The sequence below is a fragment of the Corvus hawaiiensis genome, chromosome 14, assembly GCF_020740725.1.
Source record: "Corvus hawaiiensis isolate bCorHaw1 chromosome 14, bCorHaw1.pri.cur, whole genome shotgun sequence".
Lineage (NCBI taxonomy): Eukaryota > Metazoa > Chordata > Aves > Passeriformes > Corvidae > Corvus > Corvus hawaiiensis.
The window spans coordinates 7388817-7408989 of NC_063226.1; the positions used below are offsets into that span (position 1 = coordinate 7388817).

Genomic DNA, 20173 nt, shown 5'->3' on the forward strand with positions numbered 1-20173 from the left:
TAAAAATGACTGTTGAGGATTGATGAGTTTCTTTAACGAATTGTAAAATCCATCATGCAGGAGTTAGGGCATGAAACTGCCCTCCTGAGCCACATAAACCATGGCTTTGGAAGTATTGCATGACAGTGCATGCTACTGGGAAGGGATGTTCTGAATTATCTTTGATTTTGCTTTTGTTTCTTCCTCTCATTGCCTGAAGTTTCACTGCCGGCACAGCACTGGCATGCGGCTCACTGGGCTCTGGGGATGCTGAATGGGGCTTCCCCCAGAGGAGCCTCTCAGTGCCCCTCTCGATGCTGAGCTTGAGGTGTGGGGCTCCCCTCCTGCCTGGGCTCCCTCTCTCCTGCCTCAGTCAGTACCAGAGTGGTCCCATTCCCCATGATTTCTCAAAACCCTGGTGCATCTTGGACAGCCTTGCTCATAGTTGATGGAGAACTTGGCATGTGTCTCTGGGGTGTCTCCTTGCAGGAGGGACGGTGTTGGCTTTTGCTACTGTTTCCCCGCATCCTCCCTTGAGCTCTGCAACACATCCCCCCGCACGGATGGCTTCTCATGCTTCCACCTACATTTCCATGCATCTATTGACTGCTGCAGGAAGATTCTGTGTTATGCCCTTTGCAGAGATTTAGCAGCAACCCTCTGGCATGTCCGTGGAGGAGTAAAATGTGCAGTAGGAGATATTCCTGGCCCCCTAGTCCCTGCTTTTGGGGGCTTGAGGGGTGCAGCAGTGGGGAGTTGTGTGTGGTTGAGATCCCTCCCTGTGTCCTGCCTCTGTTTTTCCCCTGCAATTAAACACTGCTGGTGTCCATCCCCTCATCGGTGAAATGAGGCTTGGAGGTTAATAAGGGACTTTTTGTAACTACCTATGTGCTGCTTCAGCAGTTTTTAAGCACTGCATTTGGTGTCTGGGCTTAGGGGTCCCCAGTTCAAAGTGCGTGGAGGAGTTCCTGGATGCTTGTGCCTTCTGCTGCTAGAGTGCTGTCCCCTGCCAGCTCTGATGCTGCTTTTCTGCTGTGGAAAGGGATGGTGCTTTCCTGCTTCTGAAGGGGGAGGGAGGAATTGACTGCGTGCACGTTGGGGCTGCTCCCTGGAATTAATGCTGCAGCTCCATAGGGAGTGTAGACCTTTTGGATGGGGAGGTGTCTGGGCTGAGGGTCTGCAGGAGGATCACAGCCTTGCTGGAGTGCCTGTGGCATTTCCTACAGTTCCTCCACGTCTGCCTGGTGGTGCTGCCTCTGTCCCATCTGCTCTGAACCACGTGGGCAGAACACGATCCTCTGCCTGCTTTCCCTGTCGGAGAGTGAGTTGAGACAACCAGGGAGTGAGAGCTCCCCGTTCCTTCTCGTCTCCTGCTTCCACAAGTGGGCTGTTTTCTGTAAATACCTTTTGAGGTCCAAGTTGTCATCTTTTGATGTTCAAGTACTAATGTTCTTTAAATGCCTCCCAACGCTATAAAGCAGTCAAATGACATCTCTTTAGCTTGCAGTAAGGTGATATAAATGTCATGTTACCCTTGAATGTGGTATTTATGGAACTACTTGGTGCTATTGAATATTTGTGTTTTATCCTTTGTAGTTCCAGTACAGAAATGGGTACAGCAGCATCTTCCATCACTTGTCCTGAAAGGATATATAGAGGCATTCTCATCCTGCAAAGTGCTTAAAATGCAAACAAGAGTTAGTTTGCATTTGCTGGGAAGGAAAGGGAGAAGGAAGCCAGCACCCAGCAATAAAGACAGGGGCTGTCTCTGTAACGAAAACATTTTGCTAGATTGTCATCTGCTTCACTTTTAAAGCAGCAATAAGATACAGTGATAAAATGGCCAATGGTGCATTTCATCCGAGGGAAATGAACTCTTGCTGAGCCAATTAAACTGTCAATACACTGTGGTTTCATGCTCCCCTGAGCAGACTGGGTCACCTCAGGTGTGTTACTCACTCTGACTTCACCACTGATGTGAAATCAATTTTAGCAATTTATAATCTTTCATTCTACTGTGAAAGTATATTAATCTGTGAAAAACACCACTCAGACAGTGAGGACGGATGACAGTTTTCCTCATAGGTTTGTATGGCTGGCACTGCCTCTTGGATTATCTGGTGCATGGAAGGCTGTGTAACTTCTGGACACTCTAGAGACACTGACAATCTAGTCTTCAAGCATGGGGCTTTATGCTTAAAATGTTAAAAAAATCATAGCAGCGCCTTGGTCAAACTTTTTACTACTCAACTGAAATTGAGTACTTTGAAATTGGCTTTATTCCCTCAGCCCAGAAGAGGCAGAGCTCTCCACATTGCTTTTGGTATCAAAGAAGTGCTTGTGGCAGACTTGTGGTATTACTGCTCACTAGAAAGTAAAGCAGATACATCTGGCATGGATGGTGGAGAGATGGTGAGGGATATAGGATCTTCTGTGTTTGTTTCTGTGGCAGCAGTATCTGAATTTTTGAGTTTAGGTTTTTATCCTGCAGCTGTGAAGGGGATGCAGGCTGGACTGTGTCTGGTTAGGACTACCTGGAAAAACCCCTTCCATCCAGGCACACTGGGATGCTGTACCTGGTGCTGTGTCTACTTGCAGCCCTCAGAGTGCAGGTGTCATAGGAATCATGGAATCATTTAGGTTGGAAAAGACATTTAAGTTCATTGAATCCAACCATTAACCCAGCACTGCCAAGCCTACCACTAAACCATGTCCGCAGGTGCCACATCCACACGGTTTTTGAACACTTCCAGGGAGGGAGTTACATTGAATTTGTGATTGCTGTGGTGTGCACAGTGGCTGAGCTTATTTAGGTGTTTTTGATGGGTGCTGGATTGAGCCCACTTGTCCTGTGTCACACTGGTTGGTCAGAGATGGACACGCAGGTTTGCGTGTAGCAGCCAGGGCTGCACAGGAGATGAGTGAAAATTCTGATGTGTGAAAGTAAAGCCATTTCCATGAAGTATTGCATCTAGGAATTAATGCATCTTCTATGACAGATTAAATGTAGGAAGCACTGTGTGTTTAATCTGCTACTATTAAAAAAACCCCAAAACTTAATTGGAAAAAAATCATCTGAATGTGTGCTTGAGAGAAAAAAATCACAAACCTGTTGGTTAGCAAGTGAAGATTAAAAAAACCAACCCTCTGAGACAAGGCAAAACAAAGAGCAGTGTAGCTCAATTGCATGTGAATTCTTTTGCTGATTATCTCTTCCCAAATTTGTCATCTTCAAGTCAAAAAATCTATGACCGGGTGTCATAAAGAAGCAATTTTAAAAGCAGTAGAGGATAGTAAGGCTGCCTCTAGGATTACAGCTCACAGCTTTGGAATTCACTCTTTTTGAAGGAAATTGGTGAGTAACGGATTGCAGTAATACAGTGTATTTGTATTGGTCAAATTCCTATTATGATTACAGTGAAAAATTATGTTCCTTTTTCTAGGGAAAGGAAATTAAATAGGCCTAGTAATCCATGTAAGGAGATTGGCTTACTAAAAGGAGGAAAGAATGTGAAGGCTAATCAGATCAATGCATACTCTCAAATCTATCTCATTAAGAAAATAAAATCAAATTGCTACTGAATTTCCAAGGAATTATATTGAAATGACACACATGCTTTTACTGCCTTTTAATTATGAAATTATTTCAATCTGCTTGAGTCTGCTATGTAAGTGGGCTATCAGCTGTTCTTAAATATTGGCTCATAAATTCAGAATAGGTCTTTAAATGGAAGAAAATAGTATCCCTGGTCCTTCATCTGAGAATGCCAGCCCAGATCATGACAGGGTGAGAGCTACTATTTGTACTGAAGAAATCTGCATTGGTTGATTCAGGTGCACAACTTCCCTCTGGACGAGGCTTTTAAGGTTGTTATTTATGCTGTCATTTGTCAGGGGAGCGCTTGGTCTCCGATGTCCAGCTGCACAGCCATGATCCACCTTCTTATGAGACCTGTGGGAATGGTTATGTGCTTAGTGAGAGCTGGATGGAGGCCTCTGAGGTGGCCTGAGAAGGATTTTCATGTGTGATGTAAGGCATTGCCCCCCTCAGTGGGGCTGGGGTGCACAGCTGGTGGGTGGTTGTGCAGCTAAGCCTCCTCTTGTGTAGACAAGACATTAAAAAAAATTAAAACGTAAATGAAAGTACTGTCTAAAAAGAAAAATGACAAGAAGAATGCTGAATCTCTTGCACAGCATTTTTGCTTCCAGCAAACACTTCTGTCAGGAGTTGGCCTCTGCTGTTAATATGTCAGTAAGACACATTGAAAACTTGGGCTTTTTTTTTTTGGATGAGAAAATACAAGAGCCCAGCAGTGGATGGTGGTCTTCTGCTCAGCCTCTTGTGGAGGACAGGGTGATGGCTGGTGGCCTTCTCTGTCTTTGCAGAAGAGCTGTGTGTGCTGGTTGGAGGGAGGATGGTGTTTGACCATCAGGGGCCTGCCAAAGTACTGCCATGGACACACGGGAGCAGCATGTGTGAGACTGACCAGTGGCTGTCTCAGCTTAAGCAGAGCTGGTTTTAGGGGAGGGCAGGGGGGAGAGATGGTTAGTCTTGCCTGTGGTCCTGCAGGAGGATGGCATGACTGCTTGGTGAGTTGTGTGCTGGACTTCACCCTCTGTAGAAATGAGGGACAACAGGAGGAGGATGCCCGGCCTCTGGGCTGCTGGTATGCTGCTGAGGGATGGCCTGAACACTGGGGCGCTCTGCAGGTGCCTCTAGGAACAGCCCAACACCTCCTGGCTTGCTGTAGGTTCACATCTGCCCAGCTGTGCTGGGTGCCTATGGCAGCTCTCCTGGGGGTGGGCCCTAGGATGCAGCTGAGGTGCTAATGTCATCTGTCAGCTGGCAAAGAGGGGAGACCACACAGTGCAGGAACCAGGAGATCACACTTTTACTGCAACTTGTGCGAGGCTGCAGCACTGGAATAAATGAAGAGAGTGTCTGCATTTAGACGGGTAGCCTTGAAAAGGGGGAAAGATCTGCCTTGAAGAGCACTGCGCCGATGGAGCCTTCACTGTCCTTGGGAATGAGCTTTGTGACTTCTGAAGAAAGACTAGAGGTATGTTTCCATACTGAGCAGCTCTTCTGTGTTTGCTGAGAGGTGGCACTTGTATGTTGGAATTTGCAGTAGCTTTAAAGCTGGAGGTGATAAGCTATGTTTTCCCCTCTCTTGCTTTGTTTATAGGTTGTTTAGATAATGGCCTGGAAATTGTAGTAGTAACCTTGTACATCACGTTTTGCTACCAGTGAGAGGTAAACAGTGCATTTGACATTTGAAGAAATGGTTTATTTTCTAAGGGATGTGATTCAGAATCTGGTTCTTGAACTAATGGACAGTATAATGCTACTTTTTACTAGGTTGCACAGATTTTTACCTTGAAGATGCTCTATAAAGTGCTCTGCATTACTATTGTTAAATAAAAGCAAATGCTTCACATCAAATGAGAAGGCTGTGTTTGAACTGGAGAGAGGTTGAAACCCATTTCTTTGTCTAGCTTGTGATGCTTCACTGTGACATAAGAATGAAAAATAATTAGACTCACTAGTAAGTAAATATTTGGTCCTGAAATGCATCTTGAACATACAAAGCTGGAAAGAGAGTAACCTCTCCAGAGGCATGTTGATCCTCCTGGATTCATCTCACACCAACAACTAGATCACAAAATTGTGTCCAGAAAACTACATCAGAAAGACATTATTGAGGGTGAAAAGTTTATAAAGGTTATGAACAAACCAGGCAATCTCTGCAACCTCAATTTGGTTTTTTGTGCATTGGAATACAGCCTTTAATGATAGTATCACGAGTTTTTCCACAAGGTTCTTCCCTTGTGTAAGGGTACTGAATGAATGTCCCTTAATGAGTTGTTTTCGTTCTCCTTGTTGTTTGATGTCTATTTTTGAATACTTTTAAATGACACCTAAAAGATAGAAACATGCTTCTTCTCAGTGTTGAGCATTATGAAGCAGCATGAAAATGAAGTACTCACATGTAATTGAAAATTTTGAAGGATTCTTTCACAGATAGAAAAACTAGAACTCAGAAGGACCTTAATTAAGACCTTTCAATTTTGTATTCACTGCAGTGTAACAATAGATACTCAGGTTCTAGGTCTTGGGCTTGGGTTCAGCTTCTTTGGTTAATGCTGGCTTTTACACCACATGCCTTTTGTCCTCTGAAGCTGGCAAGGCAAAGAGCTGGAGGGGCAGTGTCCAGCTTTGAGTACTTCCATTTGGTCTTCAAATTAATAAAAAGAAGTATTAATGCACCAGACCCTGGGCTCTCTTTTGAAAAGCAGGAGCTTTCAAGGTTGTAAATATAAAAAAAAAAAAATTCAACTCTTATTCTATCTTCCACCTCTCAAGGCAAAAGTGATTTGGATCTGGGTATGTTCCTGCAGATACAGCAAAACCACACCAAACTCGACCACACCCCCAAATTGTGACCAAAGAGTTCATGTTTACACAGACTTGAAATAAATCCTGTCAAAAGCTGAGTTCTATTTCAAAGTCTGGGAAATGCTTTAGCTAATTAAAGAAAAGGTCAGCAGGATTTCTTACTGTAGGCAAAAAAAGGAAAGATACATCTTTCTTCTCTCCCTTGTTCTTAGAAGCAGTCAAGCCGTTTTGGCTGAAATTAAAATTTGCCTGAGACAGACAAAAGGCACATGAAGTTGCAGTCCAGATGGCTAGATCTTGGCAAAATTATAGGTAAATAGGAATGGGGTCTAAAGATCAGAAGCATTAGGCAACTGTAATAAGCAGAGCTACCAGTTCTTCCTGTAATCAGTTATGATATTTAATCTGAATGTCTCTTGCAGAAAGCTCTTATGCTGTTTTGAAGTGTGATCATTCATTCAGAGATTTGGAAGGGACTCAAAGCTGTAGTTAAAGTGAGTGCTTGTGGAATGTGAGATGGTTTTTTTATCCTCTGGATAAAGAATGTTAGGAATGTGTCACTTCCTCTCAGCTGCTCTGTGTGAGCTGTACCTGCTGTGGCCATGTAGACCTCAGGTGCCTGTGTTGTTGTTTTATTCATCCTGTAATCTGTGTAATAGATGAACAAAACAAACCTTGATCATAAACAAATCTTTTGTCAATTTGAGTTTATTACTTATACACTGATGCATTTGTAATGAAAAGTTTTGTTCCAATCTTGTAAATGGCTCTGCTTCTTTTTTCATTTGTGTTCATGATGCTGCAGGCGTCACTGTAAACAAAGTAAGGCATGTGTGGATATTTTTCCATGGAAGGCATTTCAATACCATTTTTAAGCCCTTTGGGGACTAACCCAGCAAGAGAACTTAGTTTATGGGCTGAAAAATGATCACCTGTTCAAGGACTTGACTCTAAACGCTGTGAATGTGTCAGAAAATGTTTAGAATTCCTTAGTGTGCTCAGAGGAGAGGAGAAATGAAGGAAGAAAAGAAAGATGCAGTTTTATCTGTAACAGGAGCTGAGCCTGTTTAAGGTGGCAGGAGCTGCAGAGAAGATGTTGCAGTAGCCCAAGTGGAGCTTCATGCCACCATTTTGGGGAGAAAGCACTGCTCAATTCTGTCAGTAACACTGATGCTTGTGGTTCATGGGACAATAAAAAGTGTAAGGACCCTCAGCAGGCTGGAGCAAAGTTTTATTTGGAACAGGTGGCCCAGGGGAGTGTTTGAGTCACTGTCCCCTGAGAGATGTAAAAATCACGTAGATGTGGTGCTTGGGGACATGGTTTAGTGGTGGACTTGGCAGTGCTGGGTCAGCAGTTGGACTTCATCTTAAGAAGGCTTTTCCAGCCTAAATGGTTCTGTGATTCAGTGATTTTTAAGTAATACCAAAATGTTGAGTTGCTCTGGGTAAGAGACAATCTGCCTTGTTTATACACATTTTGGTGCTACTGGCCATCAGCTACAGCAAATGATGAAATCGGGTGGTGACCTGAGCCCTTAGATCTTTAGGGCTGTAAAATTCCTGTGGAAATGGGATTGGTGTCTTCCATGGGCAATGCCCGTTGTGTCCCAGCCTTTCTGCAGAGGCTCTTTTGGGGAAGCAGAGATGGATCTCCTTTAGTGTTTTTGTAGAGGTCTGAAACTGCACATAACGCACTGAGATGTATTTTCAGGCTTCAGGAAGGGTGCTTGTGCATGTACTGGCACTGAGGTCACAGTAAAACAGCAGCAGCTGAGCTCAGGGGTGAAAGGGGACAGAAATCAAGACTCCCATGTGTTATTTCTGAAGATGATCCCCTGCCGTCTCTGGGGCAAGCACTGAGGGGTGGCTTCAGGGATCCTTCTGAGAGACAAGTAGAGTCAACACAGCACTTTTCTTCATCCTCTCCACAGACAGCTATCATTTTGGGTTGCCACCTCTGCATGCAGAGGTGTCAAAAAAGGAATTTAAAGCTGATTGAGCACGGAGGATCAAGCCTATGGCTCTGCTCTCCTCTGGCCTTTGCATGCCCCTTCTTCTGAACAGCATGCAGCTTTTCAGCCTGCTCTCAAGGCAGAGACATTTGGTTTGGTGCTCCTTATGTTTAAATCTTGTTTGCTTTTCTAACCAGCTAGTGGCTAACACTGCTTGGCTCCCTGGCCCACTCCCACTCCCCGTCAAGCACCCTGTCTTCCTCTCCCAGAGTGAGATGGTTGAGGAGGTCATGCAGTATTAATAGGGAAGCAGATCTCTGATTTTGTTTCTCTGTGGATTCTGACATTTCTGACGTTTTCTGAAGTGTAAAATATTTCTGAGAAAACAACAACTTGGCTTCTACTGAAAAATTAATTATGTTGGCACTTCGCTCATTGTGGTGGGCTTCTGTCAGAGGACAAAGCCACTGACATTAGGGGGAAAGGGCGGGGTGTGGAAGGACAGGAGGAACGTTAGGGAGAGGAAATCTGCATTAGCATAAAAAGATCTAATTAAGCGCGGATTATCAGGGAGCAATGGAAACTCTTCAGAAGGCATTACCTTCTGTGCACTTATGGTATAAAGCTAACATACATCCAAGTTTATTTGCTTCATAAATTAGTTTTTCCTCTAATTACAATTAACAGACTATGACTTTCTCTGCTCTTCAGTGATGTTCTCTGTGTCTCTGCTCCCCTCAATGCAGGGATATACCTTGTACAGCAAAGCATGTACAGCTCCTCTTGTGCTGCTCTGCAGAGTGTGTGGGAGTAAAATGGGGAAAAACAACCAGGTTTGGTGCATGTGTGCACTTCTAAAGAGTTAGAGGTCCAGTAAAAAGCACAAGAGGAGGCAAAATACCAAAGGGCTGTGCTGTTGATCCTTTCTGACCTTTTCAATGTTGGTTTTCCTTTTGTCCTTTGAAAGGAAGGGATCATCAGGGAGTTTCACAGTAGGGACACCAAGGAAAGGATAATTCAAGTTCTTGCTGAAATCTGGGGTTAGGGGCAGTTTGTCCACATTAATTGCAATGATGTAGCATTGGCTTATATATACACACACAAGTGTTTGTACCCAGTCCCTACATGGGACAGTGGTGGTATTGTGTCTGGTCTTGCTTCTCTCTGGGGTTTGCAATCCAGGTGTAAACAGACGACAGCTGTTGAGTATGGACAAAAGAGGGGATGTAAAAAAAACAGGCGTGTGTTGATGAGCATGCAAAGAGCTGTGGTCTCAGCATCACAGTAAAAAGAAAAAAAGGTGTGAAGGAAGAACCTGAAGGTATAGAAATAAGTAGCTTTGCCCATGTCTCTGGTAGCCCTTCAGATGTAGTGGAGCATGGGAGAAAAATTAGACAGTATATTCAAATTTCCATTTTATTTATTCAAGTGGTTTTCAAGAAGAAATGGAGATAAAATATGGGTTTATAACATGAACAGAAAAAAGGAATAGTTACTGTATTCGGAGCTTGCTTGGCCATTAGTATTCTATTAATTTTCCCCCTGCTTCTAATGATAAGAGGAACACTGGATACACTTAAAAGGATGCATGTCATCAAAATGGTATCTGACAACAGTCCCTTCACTGCTTATGATCCTTTTGATTAATGTAGATAAAATGTCAATGATCAGAATATAAAAACTCCCTTTTGTCTTTCTAATGTTTTCAGCTGCCTATTAAACAAATTACATGGGAAAGTGAGTAGTCTGTTACTTAGTACAGTGGTGTCACCCAGATACTTGGAAATGCTTAATGGTATAGAATGAAGTGTCCTTGGTTTGTTTATTTTCCTACTAGTAATGACTAGTAGGAAAATTCTAGGCTAAAGTCATACTTGCTCCTCCAAAACGCAGTTGCCTTGTCCTTACTACGTAATTGTAGTTTTAATGCATTTTGGTACTGTCCTACAGAGTTTTATGTCAGGATTTTAGTAAGAACAAGTGGTGGAGGTGTAGAGCTGAGTTGGGCTCTTGCCAAAACCCTCTGCAGGCAGCAGTTCAGAAAGAAAGAGCAGAACACTGTACTGGGGACTGAGGTCTCCAAAATGGGGAGCTGTGGCACCGAGAGCAGCTGTGAGGCTGGTGCTTGGTCAGGGATGAGAACAGGGCTGGTCTGGTGTCCCCATGGGCCATCTGGAAGGGAAGACCCTATACAGGTACCTTCAGTGGATGGGGTAGGGGAATGGGTTGGAGCAGTTTGTTTTCCAAGAGCAGTGTGGTAAACCTTGGTCATCCATCTGCTGCTGGTGTGTCACTGCATCAGGACATTTTATGGGCATTTGTGGTTGCCCTGGGGCACTGCCCAGGCTGGGACTGAGGTGGCTGTGTTGCAGGTCACCAGGGCTAGTGGTGAATAGCATCATAGTCAATAGTGAGGAGGCAGTTCTGAGGTTTCCTTGTACAGAAAAGTGCCAGATGCCTCAAACTGGAAAATACTGACTTTAAAGTCAGTTCCCTGTCTCTCACAAGGCTTGATTTGCCCTTCTTGCTGCAGTGATGTTACACACAGTTCCCTAAAGCATGCATGTTTTCTTTAAGGAAAGAGCAATACCATCTGCTGTTGCATTGTAATCAGTCTTGTGCAGATATAACTGGGAGATGTAGAGTCAGTTCTTCTGCTTTCATTTGGTTCCTTCTTTCAGGAAAACTGCAGAGATGTGCATGGGGCAGCTTTTTGTATTCCCTTTCCATTTCAGTAAGGGTTACATCCAAATGGAGCGAAGCATTTGCCATCCGCCTTCTGCAGACATTAACATTTCACACTTCCAAGCCAGAGTCTTCCTTTGAGAGCTGTGCTGGCCTAGATAAACAGTAACTGCAAGGATTATCTTTCTTTTGAGGTTTAGGGTGCATGGAGCCTGTGGGATCCTGCTTTGTGTTGGCACAAGTTAGTGCACAGCTGCAGATGCTCGGAGGAGAGGCTGGTCTTCAGCTGTAGGGGCGTGCTGGTTGCTGCAGCGGGGAAATCTTTGAGGTGGTCTCTGGTTATTTGCTTAGTAGCTCCCAGCTCTTGGGTACTCATCTGAAAGCTAAACAAACATCTCTCCTTGACAGGTCACTGATGAACACACACTGCTGATTGCCACGTTGGATAAAAGCAATTTTTCATAGTATTCAGCACTGCAAGTATGTTTTTTTTCAGTAAAATGTCTGAGACTCTTCTGTAAAATGAGGTGAGCAATTGTTCTGTATTGACAGCTGGCTTGTAAATCAGCCACTCACCTGCCAGATGAGAATGTGGAAATGCCTTATAAGCACTTTCATGTTTTGTGATCATTTTAATTCCAGACTATTTAGAACCTCTTTGCATTGGTGCAAAGTAAAATAAAACATGGTCTCTGACAAGTGCCAGAACAAGCATGGGAGGAATCTCTCCTCTGAGAAGGGGATTTGCAGAGAAACTGCTGCAGGCTGCAGGGAAGGAGCATTGGCTTTTGGATGTTAATTTCATTGTTTAAGGTCAGATTATGTTGATCTAAATCATGCAACTAATTCCATCAACAAGCAAGACTATTTACATAGCAGATGGAATTTAAGTGCTGCTTCTCCTGCACCTCTCCCTGGTTTTGTATTTAGGTTGCACCTGAAAAAATAAACTGGTGTCTATGTTAAGAGTGAGTTTATTATGCTTACCTTGTTGGAGAGGTGTTGATCTGGGTATTTCCCTTATGGCAACTTACTTTTTATTGGTGTTTTTATGGCCCTTTCTGTGGTTGCCATTCATCTTACTTGACTTCAGAGCTGGTCTTCCAGTTGCTCTGTTTCTTTGATTGTAGCAAAAAGAAGCAGCTTCTTTTCCACAATGTAGAATTGCTCTCTTTTGGCCTCTCTCCCCTGCTTGTCAAAGTCCTAACCAGAGTTAATTTTGATGTCTTCCTAAATATTTTCAGTGCATAATGCAGCAACAGTGGCACTGTGTAGAGAATCCAGGAAAAAAATCAATTTGAGAGCTGGACAGAAAAATGCCTGCTAGGTAAAAACATATGTTTCAGAAAAAAACCCAAATGTCACAGCTTCCATTTTTCATAAGCCCAAGCTGTTGCCTTTCAGCTATCACAAACCAAGGTCTGTGGATGGGTACCTGACTCATGAACAGAGCTGGGGTTTTCCACAGGATATCCAGTGGAGGGTTTCCATGGGAGTGGCTGAGCTTTGTCCACGCTTCTTGTTTTCCCTTCTTGCTTTATTGCATGGTACCCTCTGGAAGTGGTGTGGAGGGGACAATACCTCCGCAGGCAGTTGCCTGGCAATGGTGTCGCTCTGATTGCTCTTCCATTTGGGGGACAAAACAGGTGCCAGGACATTGGTGTGACTTTTGAGGGGGCTTGTGGCTTTGTACAAGACCAGCAGCATGCCAGAGATCTGCATGTGGCAAAAATGTGGCTGTCAAAGAGGGGACCTGAAGAGGGATGGGACAGGACTGTGGTCATCGGTGTGGTGTTGCAGCCAGGGTCTGTTAGCATGCAGGGTTCAGCAGCTGCCCTGATGCAAGAAAACAGATAGGTTCACTCTAAAGGTCCTGAAAGGGAGTCCCTTTTCCCTTCTTTTTACATTGCTCTGAAACTTGCCTTGTGGCTTGCACACCTCTGATTCTACACAGCACAAACATTCCTCTCTCTGCTGCTACTGTTCTATCCCTTCCTGACAAGACTGGGTCCTTTCTACAATCCAGTGAAGTATTAAATGAAGAATCTTATGAGTTTTAAAGTTTGTCTCAAACTTTGTGCTGTGCTAGGACTAGGGTCCATGACCAGATCTTCCACAGTCCTCAGATAAACTTGCACTGGGAGATGAATGGAGATAACCAGTGTCCTGATAGGATCTGATCCTTGAGTAAAGCAATGACTGCAGTGCAGTAGACTTTTTCCATCTTCTTCATCTTACTTTTTTTTGTGTTCTGGTTAGAACAGTCTGTTTTCTTGGTGCCTGCTTCTGTCTTTCCCTTCCTTTTCCCAAAAAGGAGAAGGGAAAAAAATAACCCACAAAATTTTGAAGCAGTAGTTCAGATTGGTTTCTTGTATCAAGGCATTCCTATCCCTTTGGATGGGAATTTCCCTGCATTTCAAGACTACCAAAGGAAAGCAGCACCCTTGAACAGGAGAGATGTGGCAGGAGACCTGGCTCCAGGGTATTGGTTTTCCCATGACAAACTGGTCACCTGCCCAAACCTGCGTTGCTGGAGCTGTGTGGGATTGGAGAATTGCTGCTCTTTTCTTTGGAGAGTGATGACACTTTCTTGCCTGTTTGGATTTCTGGATAGATAAGATGTTAGATGGAACTAAACCAGCATTCTGCTCCCGAGAGCCAGGACTGGGATTTTTGTCTCAGTTGAGACTTTTCTCTGGTATTGTCTTTCTGCTGGAGCCCTGCTAAGTGTTTAATAGGTGCACCAGCTTCTGGGATTACAAGCACTTTACTGGAACCCCCATTTTGTCTACTGATATTCCCCAAGGGAAAGCAATGCTCAAGTGTTAAGAGACTGGATTCTGTTTCACCCACCTCAAATTATTATTACAAATCATATTATTTTAATGAAACAGGGATCCATGTATTAGAGAATCCATTGTGTTGGCAAAAAAATTAAAGATGCATAGGAATTGTGATCATGTTAAAATAATTGCCTCAGTGGTAACATTAATGCTTTTTCACTTCACTTGCTCCTTGTTGATTGAACAACCCCCTTCTGTAGGCTATAAATCGCAATGGCTCTAGTAATAAAGAACGAAATAGTCTAATAATGTTTCCAAATGTAGCATGGCTTCACTGTTTTAAGCAAGTGCAATCTTTTGTCCAAACCCCTGTTCAGGCTGGGAGGTGTGACTGTGCCGTAGCTACACAGTGATTTATTACAATGTCTTTGTTACTGAACTCCTTCTGTGGGAGACAGGTTCAGAACTTAAAAAATGATGTAGTTACCAGTAACAGAGAACTTTTAGTCATTTGAAATGGGAGATCAAGAACCCCAGTGAAATGCATCTGGTGATGGTGCCCTTCCTTCCAGGTGTCCAGTGCAAACAATCAAATGCTGCAATATATTCATGGCAGGTGTTTGAAGCCTGTGATTTTACTTATGTCTGAAGTTCTGTTTTGCGTCACCACCAGAGTAGTTTCACCACTCATTGCTCTGTTTGCGTGGATGGTGCTGCAGGCAGAGGTACCTGGTTTGGATGGTGGAAGATTGGGTAGGGTGGCTTTAGGGCAGGAGAGCCCTGGGCATGCAGAGAATGGAGCTTTTGTCAGTCCTGTGCCCTTCTTCAAAGTACAGAAAATAGAAGCTTCTCCTGAGCAGGTATGCCATCTGCCTGAGCCCTTGCTGGAGAGAAGCTTTCCTTTGGAAATGTCAGTTATTCAAATTGGTGAGAAGAAACATTTTAAGGGTTCTTTGTTTCAGAACTGCAGTTAAAGATCTTATGAATGGCTTTTCTTGCAGCTATAGCTGAAGTAAAGCCCCAAAGTGTTAGATGACGCTTTTTAGCTGTCACTTGAAGGGATCAGGAAGTGTTTAGTCATTTGGAATTGCCAGGTTTGTCAGATTGCTAAGGGACAGCTTCTTGGGGAGTCAGAGATATGAAACACTTGTACACACAGCTCCTGGTGCCATTCGTTTTCAACTCCAGTCGGCATCATCGCCCAGCAGCATTAAATACAGCAATATCTTTGGATTTCTTTAGGTGGTGGTGTTTGTCTTGAGCTTAAATGTTTACCAGTCCAGCCACATACTAGAAATGCCCCAGGAGTTCAGCCTCTCAGGAAATCGGCAGGAACTCGCAGTGCTGCTGTTGGAGCTTGGCATTAGGAGGGTGACGCTGCTCCCACAGCGCTTTTCTGCAGATACAGCAAGACCTTTCTGTGATGAAGTCATTTTGCTGCCTGTGAGTTTAGGCTGCCATAAATTATTGTTGCTGAATCAAGAATGCAGTGACCCTAAATAAAGCCTCTTGTAGAAAACACCCATGTCTTTTAGCACAACAAAAAAAGTGTCGCTTCTGTAGGCAGGTGCCGCCTCTTTTGAAGCTTCATTCTGCAGCTCTTCTTGCACATCTGCTGGTCCCTGGGCTGGGGACTGTTGTGTGTGCAAATCCTCTCCTTCCAGAATCACTGCTGTACCTGCTGTGGAGCAGAAATCCTGGCTGGGTATGCAAAAACCTCTTATGCAAGGACTTCGGTAAATGGAATTATTTTCATACTTCTTTTCATGTGTGATAAAGAGTCAGTTGTGAAGCTGGTAGGGGGATGATTTGGGACCTGCTGGAAGATGGGCTAAAAGTGACAGATGCAGAACAACAATGTCGTTCTATCCGATGATGGAATTGTACTATCCAATGGCATGGTATGCTCTCCTTATGGCAAACAGTGCTGCAGTGAGTTAATGCTGCTCTCTTCTCCTGGAGGAGGGCCCCCAGCTGTGCTTTCCTGAACTTTGGTTAATCTGTTGGGGTTCCCAGCTCATTAATGGACTGCGAAGCGAAATTCTTCTCAAGTCTGGGAGTGACCTTTTGTGGCTTTCTCTGTGTGCCTCTAGGATGTAGCAGCTCTGTGTGCGGCGGCAGACTAGGAGAGAATTAGTGTTTTTCCGGGAAGCTTATCTGAAGGTTTGTAGGCTGTGGAACATGGGCAGTGGTGAGATTCACAACAGGACTGACACCTTTGGTGGGCTTAGGGGGATTTTACACTCCCTGAAACATGTTTGTGTTGTAAAGGCAAAACTCTGGCAATGGACTTAACCTCCCAAGCACAGAGAAGCAGAAAACAGACCAAGTGCTGTAAAAGTCTTCTTTTGGAGTGTTTTCTTTGCAACCGAGTAACTGTTCTGGCAATAGATGATAAATGAACAAGGCTTAACTTTTAAGAGATAATGTTAAGCTTCCACAACCGGGCATTGTGCTGGGAGCAGCTAAGCACAGCGAGCTGTCGTGCCTGCATAATAAGGTTTTTGATCTGACAAGTTTTACTGTAACTTCAGAGCAGGCTGGCAGGAGCAGAGAGGTCCGGGGGGGGAGCAGGGCTCAATGAAATCTGTGCCGAGGGGGTGCCAGGAGGCTGGCTGTAAGCAGCAAAGTCCTGCAGGGGACTTACAAGATGAGCAATTTGTGCCTAATACCTTTAGGTTTTTCTCAGCTAGGTAAGCTTTTGCTGCAGTACCCTTGGAGGTATCTATGTGCCTTTACCTGCTTATAGGTAAAGAGTGTGTCTGTGTGTGAGTCACCAAATGCATCCCCTCATACTCCTTCCCAGGCTGCCTGCAGAAAACAAGTTGAAGCTTTTCAGATGTACCTAACGTGCCTGGATAAAACATATTGAAAACACTGTGAAAAAGCTCAGCCCTTGGTCTAGCAAGGGCTCTCTGAGCAATGCCAAATGCTGAACCAGCTTTGTTAGCTAAATTGCTTTAGCTGGCTTTAATGTTTTCATTGCTTAAAAGAGGCAGAGGATATGCTTTTTGATGTGCTGGTTTTAGAGGTTTTTTTGAGGAGGAAGGTGTTGGTTGATAAAAGTACATGGAGAAATAAATTTCTTGTATATATCTGAAAATCTTTATTTTGTCTGCATTCCACTTTCATCTTAGATTTATGTGTCAATTTATGTGCTTTCTGATAAATGCCACCTTTTGGTGTAAAACAGCTTGAATATTTAAAACACAGCCTTTTGATTAGCTAAACTATAGATTTGCTTTGACATGTCATTTCTTTTGTTCTAAAATGCCCTGACAATTCATATCTGTGGCAGCCAAACAAGCAAATCTATGTACAAAGCTATTGTTCATTCCTGAAGTGTCACCGTTAAATGAGCTGAAGTTTAAGCATTTGATTCCCCCCCCTTTGCATGATGGGAGGTCCATTTCTCAATAATGAAACCAGTTTTCTTGTAAAAATTCAATTAAATGAAATACCAAACATAAATCAGAATGAAGCTTGCTTTCAGTTCCCATATATGCCTATTGCTGCTGTGATAACACTGGAAAAGGCATTAATTATTCAAACCGTGCTTTTTGTCTCAATATTGTTTTTCTGGAGGAAAAAAACTCACATAAAACAACAATGAAAACCAGAAGTTTTGTGGGCTACAAAGCCAGTCTTGATGTTCTCAAACTTGGAGGTGTGGCAGCCTCTCCCAGAGCACAGTGGCACTCCCATAAGCAGGAAAAATGTTTGGAAAATGCTGTTTTCCTATTCTCGGGGATGGCTCAGACCACAGTTGTTCTCCATGTGCTGGAGACTCGTTGCAATGTCATGTTCATACCTTTCAGAATCCCTGAAATTTTTTTTTGAGACATAATTAAAAGAAGTGTTAATGCCTTCATTTCGTCCATTTGTATGAAATAGGAGAGTCTTGGGGCTGTAAAGCCGTCCCTCAAGTTTCTGAAAATCTCTGCTGCCAGAACCAATGTGGTATTTTTAAAAAAGCCTTTTAAAATTATTTTTTTAAAAAGTTTAATAAGGTACTGGTGAACTCTTAGTGTGAAAATACTTTTTTTTCCCTATGATAGAATAAGGTGATACAAAAGGCTAACAAGGAAAGGTAGGTTAAAACACTCCAGATATATCTTGGAAAATCTATTTCAATTATGTTCTGTGTGCTTTTAGTGGAGGAGATAAATCCTAAAGAATTAAGAGAGCCATATAGATAAGTGTTATAGGAGAGTACGTCTCACACTTCACCTTTAGAAATTAAAATATTTGCTGTGAAATCAGATGTTTTAAGGGTCACTGCTTTGCTTGTGGTCATTAATAGCAGGAGGTGACTGTTGGAAGAACTAAGGGAAGCCATTTCTCATCACATGGAAATTAAATGTGCAATTTACTGAAAGTTTCCTTCCCTGTGAAATGGCTTGCTAATGCCAGGCTCTGAAGGGAACTTTGCTTTATATTTCAAATTTGCATTTGGACAGACCATCTAAACTTTTATCTGCCTTGCATGAAATTGATTACATTAACATAACATGAGGTCACTTTTCTGTTTGTTCAGTGTAGGTGGGCAATAAGGAAGACAAATGAGTCATTCCAAGATGTTAATGTTTGTAAGTGAGAGCACAAAGCAGCTCAGATCACAGGTGCCACTTTGCTGTACCTGTGTGTGCATACCCAGGAGTGTCTGTTGCTGGTAACTGCTACTCTGCTGCTGTTCAGGGGAAATTGGTATGACAAGTAACAATTACTTTAGACAACTACTGACATTGCACTCAAAACCACCCCCAGACTTTATTGTAACAACATTTTCCACCAGAAAGACAGTAAAACCAATGAGGCAGAGCCCGCCTGGCTGCCTCCTTGTGCTATGGGAGAGCTGTTGCAATGTCATAAATGGCCTAGTATGTCTAAATGTGAGCTCTGTAGCTGACTTTGGGCTTTTGGCTGTGCCCTTTAGTGCTCATCTGTGGGTTGCAATCCCACAGATGAAACGCAGCTCTGGGTGCTCCTATGCTGATACTTTATTTTTTAACTCCCTGTATTGCTTTTGCAATGGGTATACCCCAGTGCCTTCATTTGTTCCCAGTCCGCGGACTGGGGTGGATCAGAGTTCCTGGAGCAGGGGTGGCACTTGGTCAGGGGTTTGTGTGTAAGCCAGTCTGCACCACTCAGCACAAGCACCAGGGCTGGTTCTTTGGCTCAGATCACCCAGAAGTGTGGGAGGACCACAGCATTTGGTGAGGCTCTGTAGAGTTTAGCTCCAAACTGGTGGTGTGTGTTTGTTTTTTTTTTCTCCCAGGGAACAACCATCAGTGTATAAAGACAGTGCAAACATTGAATTCTTATGGCTCACACGACAGCTTTCTAATAAGTTTTTATTTCTGAGACCCCAAGGCGTTGGCTCTATCGGGGCAGGTTTTTACGTCTTGACCTTTCTGCCTTGTTTTTTAAGAGCAATGATATCCAGGAACACAGCCAGGATGTTCCAGTGACTTCCTTGCACTGAGCGATGTGGTCCCTGGGGGCTGCCAGGCAGCAGTTGGGCTGACAGATGAGCATCTTAGTCCCAGGAGTCCCTCACTACCACAGGCTGGTCAGCAAATACAACAGTTAGGCATTGTGCTGCCAGTTCCCAGGAGATGGAAATCTGTGTGCTTCAGCTTGCTCCTTGCTATGCTCTTTCAGTGAGGAGGGGAATGAAGAGATGCAGCAGGAATCACCTTTTTCACTTAAATAATCTTTTGCTTTTGCATCTTATGTCTTGTAAGCTACATACTAGAATTATTTCTTGTAGGTCTGTACCATGAATGACTTGCTCATAGGCTGGTCTGTGAAAGACACTGAATTTTTTTAACTAGTGGGATAGTCTGGTCTCAGAAATTATATTTTGGAGTTTCTAGGCTCTGGATTCCCCACCCCTTGTATTTTCCCTTTTGTCCCCTCCCTAATGACTATTATAAGAACAAAGCTGCTCTAGATGAGTTGTTTGGAGAAGTTTGTTTTACAGAAATGTTGCCGATCTGGGGCAAAGAGGCATCTGTTGAACCTTGTTTAGAACTGCATGTCAATGGAAAGCTATTGTTGGGAGGGTGTCAGTGAATCGATGCTATGTTTTTTCCACAGGGTCCCTCGCTGAGACGCTTAGGTGGCACTCTGCTAGCATCCATGTGTGCACATGATCTCACCCTCACAGGTAGTCGTGAGTAGCCGCTCACACACACACAGTCTGAGCACAAACCGGAGACAAAAAGGCAAGAGGGGTTCTCTGCATGCAGTTCTGAGGCGTTTAATGGAACCAACCGACTCGAAGGGAACAGAGGCAAAGAACAAAGAACAAAAGCCTGTGCGTGGTTTTTTATGCCGAAGGGTCCCAGGGGCGGGCAGAGCATCAGAAGCCA

At 43.7% G+C, this 20173-nt stretch overlaps 1 protein-coding gene across 5 annotated transcripts in view; it reads left to right on the top strand.

The window, feature by feature from the left end:
* Positions 1–20173, top strand: part of GPC4 (glypican 4) — a 242327-nt gene that overhangs the window by 15998 nt on the left and 206156 nt on the right. The window lies entirely within an intron of this gene.